We start from the raw sequence: 13,508 nt of genomic DNA on the forward strand, positions 1-13,508 counted from the left end.
TAGCACATCTGGGACAGCATTCAAGTACATGTCCTAAATATTCATTTCCTGTAGCTTTGCTTTGTCTCATCTTTTCATAAAAAAAAAAAAAAAAAAAAAAAAAAAAAAAACCTTTCCTCATAATTGTAAACATCACCATCTGACAGAAATATTTGTGCTTGGAATTCACTATATTCACATTGGAATGATGGAATGAACAAGTTTTTACAGCTTTTCTGAATAATAAAGGGTAAAACAAATATAAAGGCAAAGTTATACGCAAAAGCATGACTTGAAGCCAGGCCTGATGTTGACAAGATGTGTGTTTATCACTTCCAATGCAGTGAAGAAAGTAGCAGGAGATAGAGCCTTCTCTGTCATACTGGGATTCTAACAGTAGCATATACCTTACTTACACACCTGTATAACTGACAAAAGGAAATTGAGGCCATTTGCATTAGACACAAATATGATCATGGTGTAACACGAAGTTAAGTAGCTTTACAGTTTTGACACAGAAATAATAATCTTGAATAAACAGTTCTCATCTCTCTACCTGCCATGAAGCTTATTGCAATACAGCAATAGTCATGTGGCATAGATCCACTAGTATTAATTGGTTGAGGTATGGATATTGAATAATTTAGGTGTTAGTTTAATCCATATAATTATGTCCAAAGAACCATACACAAAGACTTCACCATTTTTAACTACCACCACCTCATCAGCTAGTAAAGTTATTTCAGCACAAAGTCCTCAATTTAAATGTTTTTGTTTGTTTGTTTTTTGTTTTTTTAAAAAAATGAGTCTACCTGGTTTATTCACCCAAAACTTTGTTAAACTGGATTCTTAACAAATCTATTTAAATTTACCACACATTTTCTGCAGATACACCACACAAAGAGGTCTTTCCAATTGGCTCACTTCCTACCAGTACTTTGGTGAAACTGGTCAAGCTAAAACATTTGAACAGCAACCACTTCAGGTCTGATAACCTTGACACAAAGCAGGATGGAAAAAATCTCTTCAGCTTTGCTTTTAACGTTTGTTTTTTACCACACTGCTGACTGGACAGATGCATTCCAATCCTACATGTAGCAATGGTTGGTTCTTTGAGAACAGAATAGCAAATGCCTACTGAACTTTTCTTTAAAAACTTAACACCGAAGATCAAAGACTAATTCAATTAATTCTAATCTCTAAAGTTATTGGATCTGGAGGTTTTATTATTAATATTTTTTAGGCTTTTAATCCTTTATACAACAACTTATGCAGGCACATAATATCCCAAATGATAAAAACATTGTGAATTCTCACAAATTTTTATCTAGCATGAATCATATATAAAGCTGTCAGTTTATCTCTTTCTCTATAGGAAAGAAGCAGACAATCCTGCCTATGATGGAAACAAGGCTGATAAAGATTGCAGATATGAGTGCACTATTTGCAACTAAACATTTATTCAGAGATCAGAAATTCTTTCCTAGCAGATACTGGGGTAGTTATTGGCATTTAACATGATCCTCTTTTAAGTAACTCTGTGTTAAAAAGGGATATAGAGCATCCTAATGACTGTGAAATGCAAAAATAGATTTCACCTCGCTGTATTGTCCATAGTTATGAGAGGCAAGTACTGACTGCACTAGTCAACAGAACATCTGTCATTGGCAGTAGCTGGACCAAGCTTTAGCATGTTTTGTTTGTTTGTTTTTTAATTAATAATTATTTTAAAATGTCATTATATATATTGTTTTTTTTTTTCCCCATCTAAATAAAAAAAACACTGCAAAAATAAAAAAGATTTAGACAATGTTCCCAGCTCTGATTTTAGGATTAGACTCATTGATAAGAAGTTCACCATGTGTATGTTATTCATTGAGTTCCTGCTCTGGTTAACTTTCCTAAGCTCCAGTTCCACTTGAACTTTTAATTAAGAAACTGTTACAAAAAAAAAAAAAAAAAAAAAAAGGAAGACAAAAAGAAAGACATAATGAGAACTGTTGCTTTTATGCAGAGAAAAGAAGCGTTTACAAAAATGGCAGAAGCTGAACCAGAAGGATCATAATTGAGGTTTGTAATTAAAGCTTATGATACCATAACCCTTCCTTCCTGAGATACTCTGAGACTAGTCAATTAAATAAAACGGATTCTCATGACATTTGCATGAAACATGCTTGCATATTATATATAAATGTGATACTAATGTGAGACAGAAATACTTGATTCAATTGCCTACCTCAAGCACTGAGCACCGTTTTAGGTAATATTCTCTCCTATCTGCTAATCTGTTCTTCAACTAAGGGCATTTCTGCCCTTCTGCCACCAACTCAAGGTAAATCCTAACAACTCTGGGGCACACCTGAGCTAATTTTAAATTAGACTGCACAGATTACTTCAGCCATGATCTTACAGCCTGAACTATAGCACAGGCTGCATCCTTCAGGTGTGTCACACTAAGATCTCTGCAGTCAGATGAACAGTACTGCTAGCCACAGTAGTTATCACACTACTAGATAACATGACTTACAACAAATCATACCTTTGTGTATGGTTAAAGGTCAGGGCTCAAGCCAGAACTCTTGACAGCATGGTGTCCCTCTGTGGCACCATATTGTTAGCTGCAAAGCACAGTACTAATCTATTATCAAATGAAGTAGAATGACCTGGATAAGAAAAAAAAAAAAAAAAAAGGACACCTGTTGACAATGTCAATGCCATGAAAAATCTGTCAGGGATCATTTCTTATTATTGAAGCTGAAAACCCATCAACTTCTCACTTTTCTACATATATAGAATCGTAGAATATTCCGAGTTGGAAGGGACCCATAAGGATCATCAAGTCCAACTCCTTGCACCGCACAGGTCTACGCAAAAGTTTAGACCGTGTGACTTAGTGCACAGTCCAAACGTTTCTTAAATTCATACAGGCTTGGTGCAGTGACTACTTCACTGGGGAGCCTGTTCCAGTGCGCAACCACCCTCTCAGTGAAAAATCTCCTGATATCTACTCCGAACTTCCCCTGCCTCAGCTTCACGCCGTTCCCACGGGTCCTATCACTGGTGTTTATGGAGAATAGGTCACCCACCTCTCCACTCCCCCTCACGAGGAAGTTGTAGACTGTGATGAGGTCCCCCCTCAGCCTCCTCTTCTCTAGGCTGAACAGGCCCAGTGACCTCAGCCGCTCTTCATACATCATCCCCTCCAGGCCCTTCACCATCTTGGTTGCCCTCAATATGAATTCATGTAACAAGTCTGTTTAGTTTCTGTATTTGCATGGAGAAGAGACCAACTCAAAAAGTTTCATCTGAGTTGCACAAATATATAAACAATGAAAAAATTCACATTTTTTTTTTCCTCCTATTTCTTTTCATCAGAATTCTTACTCATAAAACATAACAAAACACTTCATCAGCTTCTAATTTAAAATTAGTACAAGAATGAGTGATAATATTAGGGCATCAGACTATGGAATGATCAACATTTTAGACAAGGTCAAATGTATTGGGTCAGATGCTCTTTAACAAACATTCAAAGTGCATCATTGTGGGTATTTTTAATCATGTATCAGTCTGACTTAAATTCTATTTGCAGTATTTGAATGTATGAATAGAATTTTCAGAATTGTATGCTTTTATTTTTTATTTTATTTTCAAGTCAGTCAAAGCAAACACTTGAGATAGATACTGAAGAGAATTACACAAAAACACAAAGATTCACCTCCAATTTGGAGCATACTGCAGTACAAACCACCACCACCAAAAAAAAAACAAAAAACAACAACTGATGACTGAAGTCTTTCAAAAAAGAATAATGAATCTACATCAGTAGCCATGGAGAATTTCAAGAAAGCAAAATCAAACGTTACTAAAATTAAAAAAAAATAAAATAAAAAATCCAGCACAAGTTATATGATGTTGAGGTTTTATTAGAACTTCAGAGCTCTTTGAAACATGAATCTTAACGTCCACAGCTTAAGAGATTTTTAAGATTCACTGATCACAGTCTATAAAGTAGTTTGGGACACAATGTTATAATAAGATAGTTATACCAAAAAATAACATTGATATACACAAAGTTACAGAAGTAATATAGGACAGAAAATTTGGTAGTTTTATTTTTGAATGTTAAATATTGATAATATTAGCGAATAGAATAGAGCATTATTGATTAACTACCAAGTGTACTCAGTAAATGGTCTACATGTTTAATCAATGAGTTAGTACCTTGAATAGATCAATCCTTAAAGTACTTACCCAAATTTAGACATAGATAGCCTTCTATTTTCAACACACTAAGCATGAGCTGTGTGTGGTACACAACTCACAAGATAATATAAAATTATCTTTGTCATTGACCTAAAAATAAAACTTGTCTTCCTGGATATATTACGTACTTCCAGCTGGCTGTAACCATTTCACACTTGGAAATTAAGCCAATTCCTGTCAAATGACTGAGAGTCATGCTGATTTCAGGAAATCCAGAGATATCTGGTAAACTGTCAAGATGGGTTTGGTTAAATGTTAGCTGAGTTCAAAAGGAGAATAAAGAACATTAGTTTTACTGAATTCCAAGAAGTGATTTGCCTTGAGTTTACTTGAAGGCAAAAGAACAGAAAAGGTATTTGAACCCTAGAGAAACATGTTCAACCCTTCTCAGTAGTTTTTGGCCTATAATCCTCAGCGCATTCTAGTATTTCAATAGATAAACAGAAAGCTCCCTAAAGACCAGTCACTGCCTACTTGTCTAGTATATTTAATACAATAGGAAAATCATTCTACTTCACTGACTCATACAGAAATCATTTCAGAAGAACCCCAAACCTAACCTACTACTGGAAGAAAAATGAACAGACACTGATATTTCATATTTACTTGTATAGAGACACATGATATAACTGGATGGAAAGAAAGTATAAAATGAATATGCAAAGTATGAAGCTATCTGAAGGACAGCTGTAATAAATGCAAAAGCTGCCATCGCTGGCTGTCCTTTGCTCCACAATGTGGGGCTCAAACTAGACATACAGACTAGTACAGAACCAGCTGCTGACACCAGCCTTCATCACACAGGTATGGATAAAAGACTATGTCTTCAAAGATTTTGTACCTTCCTACCAAGCATTTGCTATACTGAGTCAACAGGAGTGGGACGTACTTCGGGAATTCTCTGGAGCAGGTGTCAGCTAAAACCATTTGGACCATGTTTAGCCAAAATTTCTAAAGCAAAATGGGCTTAAAATTCCTTTCACCTATACTGCACAGCTCTTGAACGCAACCAAGGACAGTGGATTGATGCTATCATTAACAGAACTTGAGATACAGCTGGAAGTATCTCAGATTACCCAGACTCTGTACTCCTCCACTTACGTTTTTGTCAGTTTCAAAGTTGAAAATGCACGAATGTAACCAGTTATTTTTGCTGCCTTTCAAAAACATTCCCTCTGAATTTGTTCTTGATGACTGTTCTACTCAAAAAAAAAAACAAACTCCTTTTTTCCTTTTTTTAAATTCAACTCCAGTTCCCGCTGCTATGGTTACATTAAAAAAAAAAAAAAAAAAAAAAAAAAAAAGGAGACAAAAAAATCCTTATGAGCCTAGCCTGTTTGGCTCATGTTTACTAAGTTCCTGCAACCCTCTTTAAAATACTACCACATGAGAGTCTTTATTTAAAACAATGCAGATATGTTGTAAGCTACTGCAATGGTTATAACACTTAGCAGTAAGTAGGATACAGTAATTATACTCTTAGAAATGAACTCAACTCCCATTTTCACCCCTTTCACTTCCAATAAATGCTTTTTCCCCTTCATCCATCATCTCCACACAGGAGACCTGGGCAGAAAATATTTGGTCAGATTACTGCTTGGGAATTAAGCAGGGCTCATCAAGTACCAAATCTTACCCAAACTGTTTAGGCCCAGCTGTGCCTTGTTTCACTTTGTGCCTCTCCTTCATACTCACATCCACCTTGTCAGAGACCCTGCACCAAACAATATAAATGTTCTAGATTTATTCCAAGGTAAAAATACTTTTTTTACCTTGAAGAAGGATAAAAAGAGTACAATATCACCAAAGGAACAAGACAAAACACAAACCAACCTTTTCTTTTCCCTTTCTCTAACCACACACAAAACATACATTAGTTTTGTGAAAATAATATTTTTTCCAATTCCACACACAGGTGATACCATTATAGAAAATATTGCATTACAGTGTAACATATGATTTAACTTAATATTTTGGCACCTAATGGCTCTTTTAGAATTAAACATGGTATTTAATTTAAATTTCCTTTAAGTTTGAATAGAAATAAACTTGAAAGAAGCATTTTTCCTGGTAACACCAGAAAAAACAGATGTTGCTCTTAATCCATACCATAACAGAACAATCACCACTCACAGTATTGGAGCATTTGGAAAATTAGATTTTTCCTCCCTGTATACAAATTTGCAAACTGAATACCCACAGTTCTTTGAAAGCTAAAGATGTTCATCATTTACCTGCTTCTGAAGTTCTCCATCTTATAGTTCCACATTTAGCAAAATCTCAGTTCTGTCACAAGGGATTTTCTCTTCAGTTCCCCTACCTCCCTATTTATCTGTTTCAGTTCATTAGCTAATATTTGGGAAATATTTGATTGCACAGACACACCAAAACTTCCGCACATTACGCAGGAGTGTCAGCTCCTGCAATAGGAAGAATATCTGGGCTGTTGTCATTCCAAGTGCCTCAGAACGTCACTGTATCTCACTAATGCCACTATACCAAAGTATTAAAAGACAGGGTAATTTTAAAGTTTGCCTGACATGACAAGTGATGAGCAGGACCCTTAAAATAGATACAGAAATACATCAGGAAAATCATAGCCAAGTCATAGCACATCTGAGAGCAGAAATCCAAAGGTTTTGTTCATTTCTTTTTGGAATAACTAGGGACTGACAAATGAGAAGCACAAAACATTGTGTTCACTGACTTCTTCCATTCATGAATACTCCATCAGAAACTTTTCATGAAGCCCAGCACTGTATTGCATGACTTTGCCTATGTTTTTAAAGCATGCTATATGGATCACAAGTTTCCCTTCAGTTTTCAACAGCAACTTTATTTCTGTTCCATACATCCAACTGTGAAATGAACCTCTGAGCAGAGCAGGAATTTATTTGACATGTGCAGTGGCATACTAAACATGAACAATCACCAAAACACTAGAAAATGGTATCCACACCTACTATATACTCGGTTTCCTCATTATTTCAATCATATCATCCCAAGAGGTTTTTAGCAAATGTACATAATACATAACCTTCCCATCTTCTCCTTTTTACGTGTGTTATTTTTATCTGCAGTTTGCACAATGCATATATACGCAAAGTGTGTATATGCACTGTTTGCACAGTCATATACAGGGGGCCTGCCATGCCTCCAGAGTGTATTTTGGAAGCTTACGAGGTAGCTTACAGCTACTGGCAGGCTTGTGCAATTTTTTTTTTTATTTCCATATATACAAATACTTATACTTACATACATAGTAACAGAAATCTGCACTGGATTAAACATACTTAATCCATGCACAGTACTGAATTTTTTCCTCTTTTAAGATCAGCAGGTGTCCTTAAGACAAAACCTTTATAAAAATGGTAAGTCTTTTAGCAAGAACAGCCTAAAATATTTTTAGAAAATATATTTCATTTTGTATAGTGCCACCTGTTATTATTTATGCTTTCAACCAGTTTCTTAGGTGTACTTCTTTATATCCTATCACTACTGTATCTGTTACAGTCAAACAGAAATTCTAATAGATATCTTAATAAGTGGTACAGTTTGCTAAACATCAAGTCCAGACAATTAAATTCACTGGCATGGAAGCTAATGGCAGTTGAACTCTGCTGAACACTAATAAAGTTTTTGTGAAGATATCCACAATGATATTTGATTCTGATTTAAATTCTGATAAAACAGAATAAAAGAGAGAACTACATTAAGAAACATTATATACTTGTGTCATCAGTGAAGCATAGAAATCACAGATAAACCCAAAAGCCACTAACAGTGGCAATGTTAAAGTGGTGAAATTTTTCTTTTACAGGCATTGAAGTCTAGTTCTGTTCTCCAATAATACCTTTAGTTCTTTTAACTCTACTATCTGAAGATATTTTGAAAAATGATGGCATACTTTCGTACCTAAGTGTTCACTGTGTTGAAACACCAGAGGTGTGGTGACAGAATAATTAAGGTAGAAAACCAAGCCTAACTCACATCACAGGCAGCATTGCCATTGACACAGTGACAGTGATGCACCATGCCTGTGTCAGGGAAGAGCGAAAGGCATCATTAACTGCTCTCGCTGAGCAAGAGGCCCAGTGCACCACTCAAGTGTACAAATGGAACAACCTTGTTCTAAAGTTACTTATCCTGCCACGATGCTTTCTTAGAGTAACTCCTTAATTAGCAAAAACTATATGTTATTTCTCTTTTGAAATACAGTCAGAATGAACTATTTCAATAAAATTGTCATAAATGGCGCTAAGGAGATAACAGTGGAAGAAAGTACCGATATATTTGAAATCTCAGTATGGTCAGCTCTTTTTAAAGTAAGCTTACTTTTTAAAAAAGCTTACTTTTTAAAGTAAGTCCAGTATGGATCATAAAGTTTCATTTTTAATGCATTAGCCCTTTATTCTAATGAACTCAGTATGGTAAACACGGTAGGTTATTCTCCTTCAAGTATGGCACTGGTTTATCAAGGTACCTAGGTACATGTATAATTTTAGGCATATAGATAGTTCAGCAGAGTTTATGAAATGTTAAAACTTAATAAAGATTTCATCTACTCTATTGTACACTGGAACGCAAAACAAACCCTATAGTTCAACATCTTCAGCAAATACACTGCAATTGCAATCAAAGCAAAGGGAAAAGCATCCAAAGAAAATAAAGTACTGTAATTTGTGGTTGGCAGCAAGGCACTTGATAGCATAAGAAACACATCTCTTTTTTTTTTTTTCTTTTGGAAGGAAAAACCTCTCTACAACAAAGAACAACTGCTGGAAATAAAGCAAGATTAACCTGTCTCTCTTCCATCTTCATCCTTGCAGTGGACAGCAGAGAGATAGCACTTGACTATTGTCCTACAGCAGCTGGTTCAAAAGCAAAAGCCTATCTACTTCATGATTTGAATCAACTTGTAACACAGAAAGAAAGGTGGACCTGGAGAAGTGAGCTAATTCGTCTTCGTAAGCCAAAGCAGGAACCACTCTGCTAAATTATCCCTGGAAAATGCTTGTTAGTCTGCTCGTAAGTAGTGCAGCGATAGACTCTGGGATGTCCTCAAGCAATCTGTTCTAGGACATAACTGTTTTTACAACTGGAATTTTTCCCTCAACGTCTAGTCTAAATCTTCCTTGCTGCAGTGTAATTCCATTATTCTTTATCCTGTCCCCAGAAGCAATGGAAAACAAATTATTCCCTTTCACTTTGAAGCAATTTGGAGACATTTGGAGACTCATCACGCTTTCGCTCCCTCTCACTCCATCTGTGCAATTAAAACTCTTTCAGCTGTGGAGACTTCCCAAACCGCTGTTTCGCCCCTTTCCACTGGATTCTCCCCAGCAGTGAGGCATGCTGCACAATACCTTAAACCGCAGGAGAAACTTCAATGGAACTAAGAAACATTTGCTCAGCGCCATGCACAGCCATGCACTTGCACACCACTGCATGACAAAACTCTGGTAATTAGCACTCAAATTCTCACCTAAGACAACCTGTGCTTTCTCCCTAGTACGTAGCACCACGGACATGATCTGCATGCGGGGTTTGCAGGGCTGGGAGTTGCAGCGGAGCCCGTGCACCTGGCGGCAGCTAAACGGCCGCAGAACGGCTCCGGGAGGCCTCTAGGCGCAGCAACGGCCCTGGGCGCCCCGAAGGCCACAGCATGTGGAGCCACCGCCCGAAGGCAGCCCAGCAGCAGCAAGGAGGAGCGCGACATGGCGGCACCACCCCCGGGATGAGCCTAACATGACGGCGCCGGGCGCAGCCGCTCCCTTCCTCCCTGAGGGGGGCGGTAAATAGCGTGGGTTTCTTAAGGCACAGTATAGTTACTCGCTTTGAGCCTGGAGGAAAGGTGTGTGGTTTTTTTATTTGTTTGTTTGTTTGTTTTTAAGCTAATATCCAAGTTACTGTCCAGAACATGGTGTTAATTGCCAACAAATTAAATTCAGTAAAAGTCACTCGAGTCAATGGCTGTTATACCCATAGTGCAGTATTTTGTACCTCTCCCTGCTAAGCTTCATCCTATTCTTTTTGATGCTACTTCTCCAAGTTATGAATGTCACTTTGAAGCTTTGCCCTGCTGGAGGCCCATGACAGTATCAGTCTTGGGAATAAACTACAATCTTACCAGTTTATTTTTCCAATTGAGTTGGAAGAAGTATGTGCAATAGCCACTTTAAAATAATAAGAATAATAAATTATTATATATTACATGTTATATGTAATATATTTATCATATATATTATATTACATTATATATGTTGTTATATTATAATATATGAAATAATAATATTAATAAAGTGCATTTTAAATGTACACTGTGGTGTCCAAAATACCTCAAATATTTTCATAAAGAGTGCTATACAGATCATGTAAAAATGGTGTTTATACTCTGTTTCACCAGCACTATGGTTATTTAAGTGTTACTCTGAAATACTCTAGAGAGCCATTAGTGGAGGATATATTTTGCACTTGATTTACCAGACTGTAGATGCTGCCACACTTAAAATCAAGAGTGCCTTGGCTGCAGCAGCATCCATCTTTCCACAACCCACTTGTTAACACTTCATGAACACCATATTCAGTCTGGACTGCCCGGGAGAATTAATTTAGGAAGGTCACTTCATGCAAGAGATTAAATACAAGCCCAACCACTTACCTTGTGCTTGTGAAACTGAACACAGAAATGAAGAAGTCAGCAGGATGTAAAGGTATGTTCTTTAATATAGGCAACAGCACACAAACCGGGTGCCCCTAATCATTCTAGCTGCTGCAGAGCAGCATGGGCTCAACTTCTTCTTGCACCCATATGGACCACCAGCAGCTCAAGGGAGCACTGCACGAGGAAAAACACTACTGACACCTTCTGTGCAAATAATGATTTGGAAATCAAGGTTGAAGAAATTATTTCTGTCTGGTATCCTGAAACAAACAAACAAACAACAACAACAACAAAAAGGTTTTAGTAAGAAAAAAAATAAGACCTATTTACTAAAAAAGCACAAGTGACATAACAGGAAAAATCCAGCCACCATACTGGGCTTTACAAAAGGCCTGTTGTGATTTTCCTATGGTGTCCTAGTAGAAGGAAAAGTAGAATGTCTAATGGTACGCTGCAGCAAAAACAATAGTAGCTGTTTTCTCACACTAGCTCTCTTTGACACTAGGCAAACTCCCCATCTTCAGCACTCCTGGTTCCACAATGTAAACATGAGAATCATCTTCCCAGTTATCTAAACTTGTGTTCATTATAATACCAGGCAAGTTTTATCAAACAATTATTTGTGGATACACATTTCAGCAGTTTTAATAATGTTTACCTAACTCATAGGGGTGCAGTGTGCATCAGTCATTTAATGCTGTAGAGATACTTTCAAAACACAAAACCTAGTATAATCACATAGCCAAAGTTAATAAATGATGCTATTGTTCCTTAGATTAATAATGTCTTCATAAAGGATGCCCTCTGTAAAAACAGACTACTTCTGTGCTGTATTTCAAAAGGCAACAAAAACATTATAATTAGACATCTTCCTGGTTTTCAGTGCTCCTTATAAATAGTTTTTAATATCACCTGAATTAATTTTCTTTCTCATTTAAAAGAATTGGAAAGAATACCCAAGGGAAAAAGAAAGTGTGCGAGAGAGAGAGAATTGCTTGTAACACCATTTCTCAGTATTCTATAACTCTGTACTGAAAATGTACCTCAGTGATGCAGGAGCTGTGAAAATTCTAGCTGTGATCATACAGGCTGGAAGGGGAGTGGAGGCTGTCCTAAAGTGGGAAGTGTTGCTTTTGCTACTTACTTTACTTAACTTAATACACAGTTGCCAATATGAAAAAAATCTGCACTTTTCCTTCTGCATTAGAATATGCCAACAAGTATGGTTCATTACCTGAAGGAATAAGTGATGCACCACCCACATCTTTCTTTAAAAAAAAAAAAAAAAAAAAAAAAAAAAAAACAGCAATACTTTTTTTTTTGTTTATGATTTAAACCAATAATCACACTAAACACTTGGAAATAAATGAAGCCTTTTCATGCTGATTAAATTTGGCTGAATGCTTTAAACATGTGACTTTGGCTGATCTAATCATCCCAGGATAGTCAGAGAGTTAATCTTGAAAATGTCTTCAGATATTTCAATTTGCAAAGCTGTGTTTTGTAGAATGCACTTTTACAAAGCATTTGTAACTTATCTGAGGTGCAAACTGCAACTGTTCAGAGACTGGGCAATAGCAAAACTTATTAACTAGCAAAATACTAAGCCAAGTAAAGTAACACAATAAGTTTTAATCAAAAGAATATAAAATTTGCCAAAGACTTTACATCATTGTAGGAGGTTTAGGCCTATCACCTACGATAAGGAAGGTATAAGGAATACCAAACATATAGCTTACATCTTCACAGCTTGTGCACAAAAGTTCAAGCTTACTACATGTACTTTGTGGAATTAGACTTCTCTGTGCCCACTGAACATAAGAACGATGTGATTCTTAAGTGATCCTTGCTCACTCTTCTGGAGAAAAGCAGGTTCCACTAAATGCAAGACTTACTTACTACTCATAGTAATCTTTTATTCCTACCTTCCTATCTGTGTGAAGGAAAATTTTAGGATGAATGGATTGAATCAGATTGGATTCCATCTTTCAGGGAACTCCCTGTTTTATTTTAAGCAGAACCTTTCCCTTCCACATCCTCTTTCCTGTCTCTCAGATGATTGGAAAATATATCTAGATCATATATTCTGATGCTGCAGTTGACCTTTAAAACTTTCATCTATTAAAGTGGTTGGAAAATGATAGAATAAAATAGAGGAAATACCACAGTTTTATGAAGTTAACCTAACCACTTAGATTTTCTTATAAACTATCTGTTCTTTACTGAAGCATATCTTTTCATTTGCATTGTAATATGTTATGGCTATTCTTACATGTGCTATGTATATCTAACTTAATGTGCTGCCTACCGTTTGAGTTCTATTATTTGACTAACCTTCCTAAGACACTTTTAAAACAAGTAAAGGTAATGAAAACAGAGTAGCTCAGTCCAGAAAATAGAATTTAGCAATAGTCTCAATCCCCCCCCCTTTTTTTTTTTCCTTTAAAAAAGATGGTTCTGAATTTTAAATCCTACTCTGTAATCAGCTGGCAAAACCAACTGTAGTTCTGCCGTATAAAATGCTCAGCTTTGTAAAATACATCAACCAGACTTAGAGATAGTACATAAGAGAAGAAGATTCAAATTTCTCTTAAACTAG

Source organism: Oxyura jamaicensis, chromosome 4 (assembly GCF_011077185.1).
Source record: "Oxyura jamaicensis isolate SHBP4307 breed ruddy duck chromosome 4, BPBGC_Ojam_1.0, whole genome shotgun sequence".
In the NCBI taxonomy this organism is placed as follows: domain Eukaryota; kingdom Metazoa; phylum Chordata; class Aves; order Anseriformes; family Anatidae; genus Oxyura; species Oxyura jamaicensis.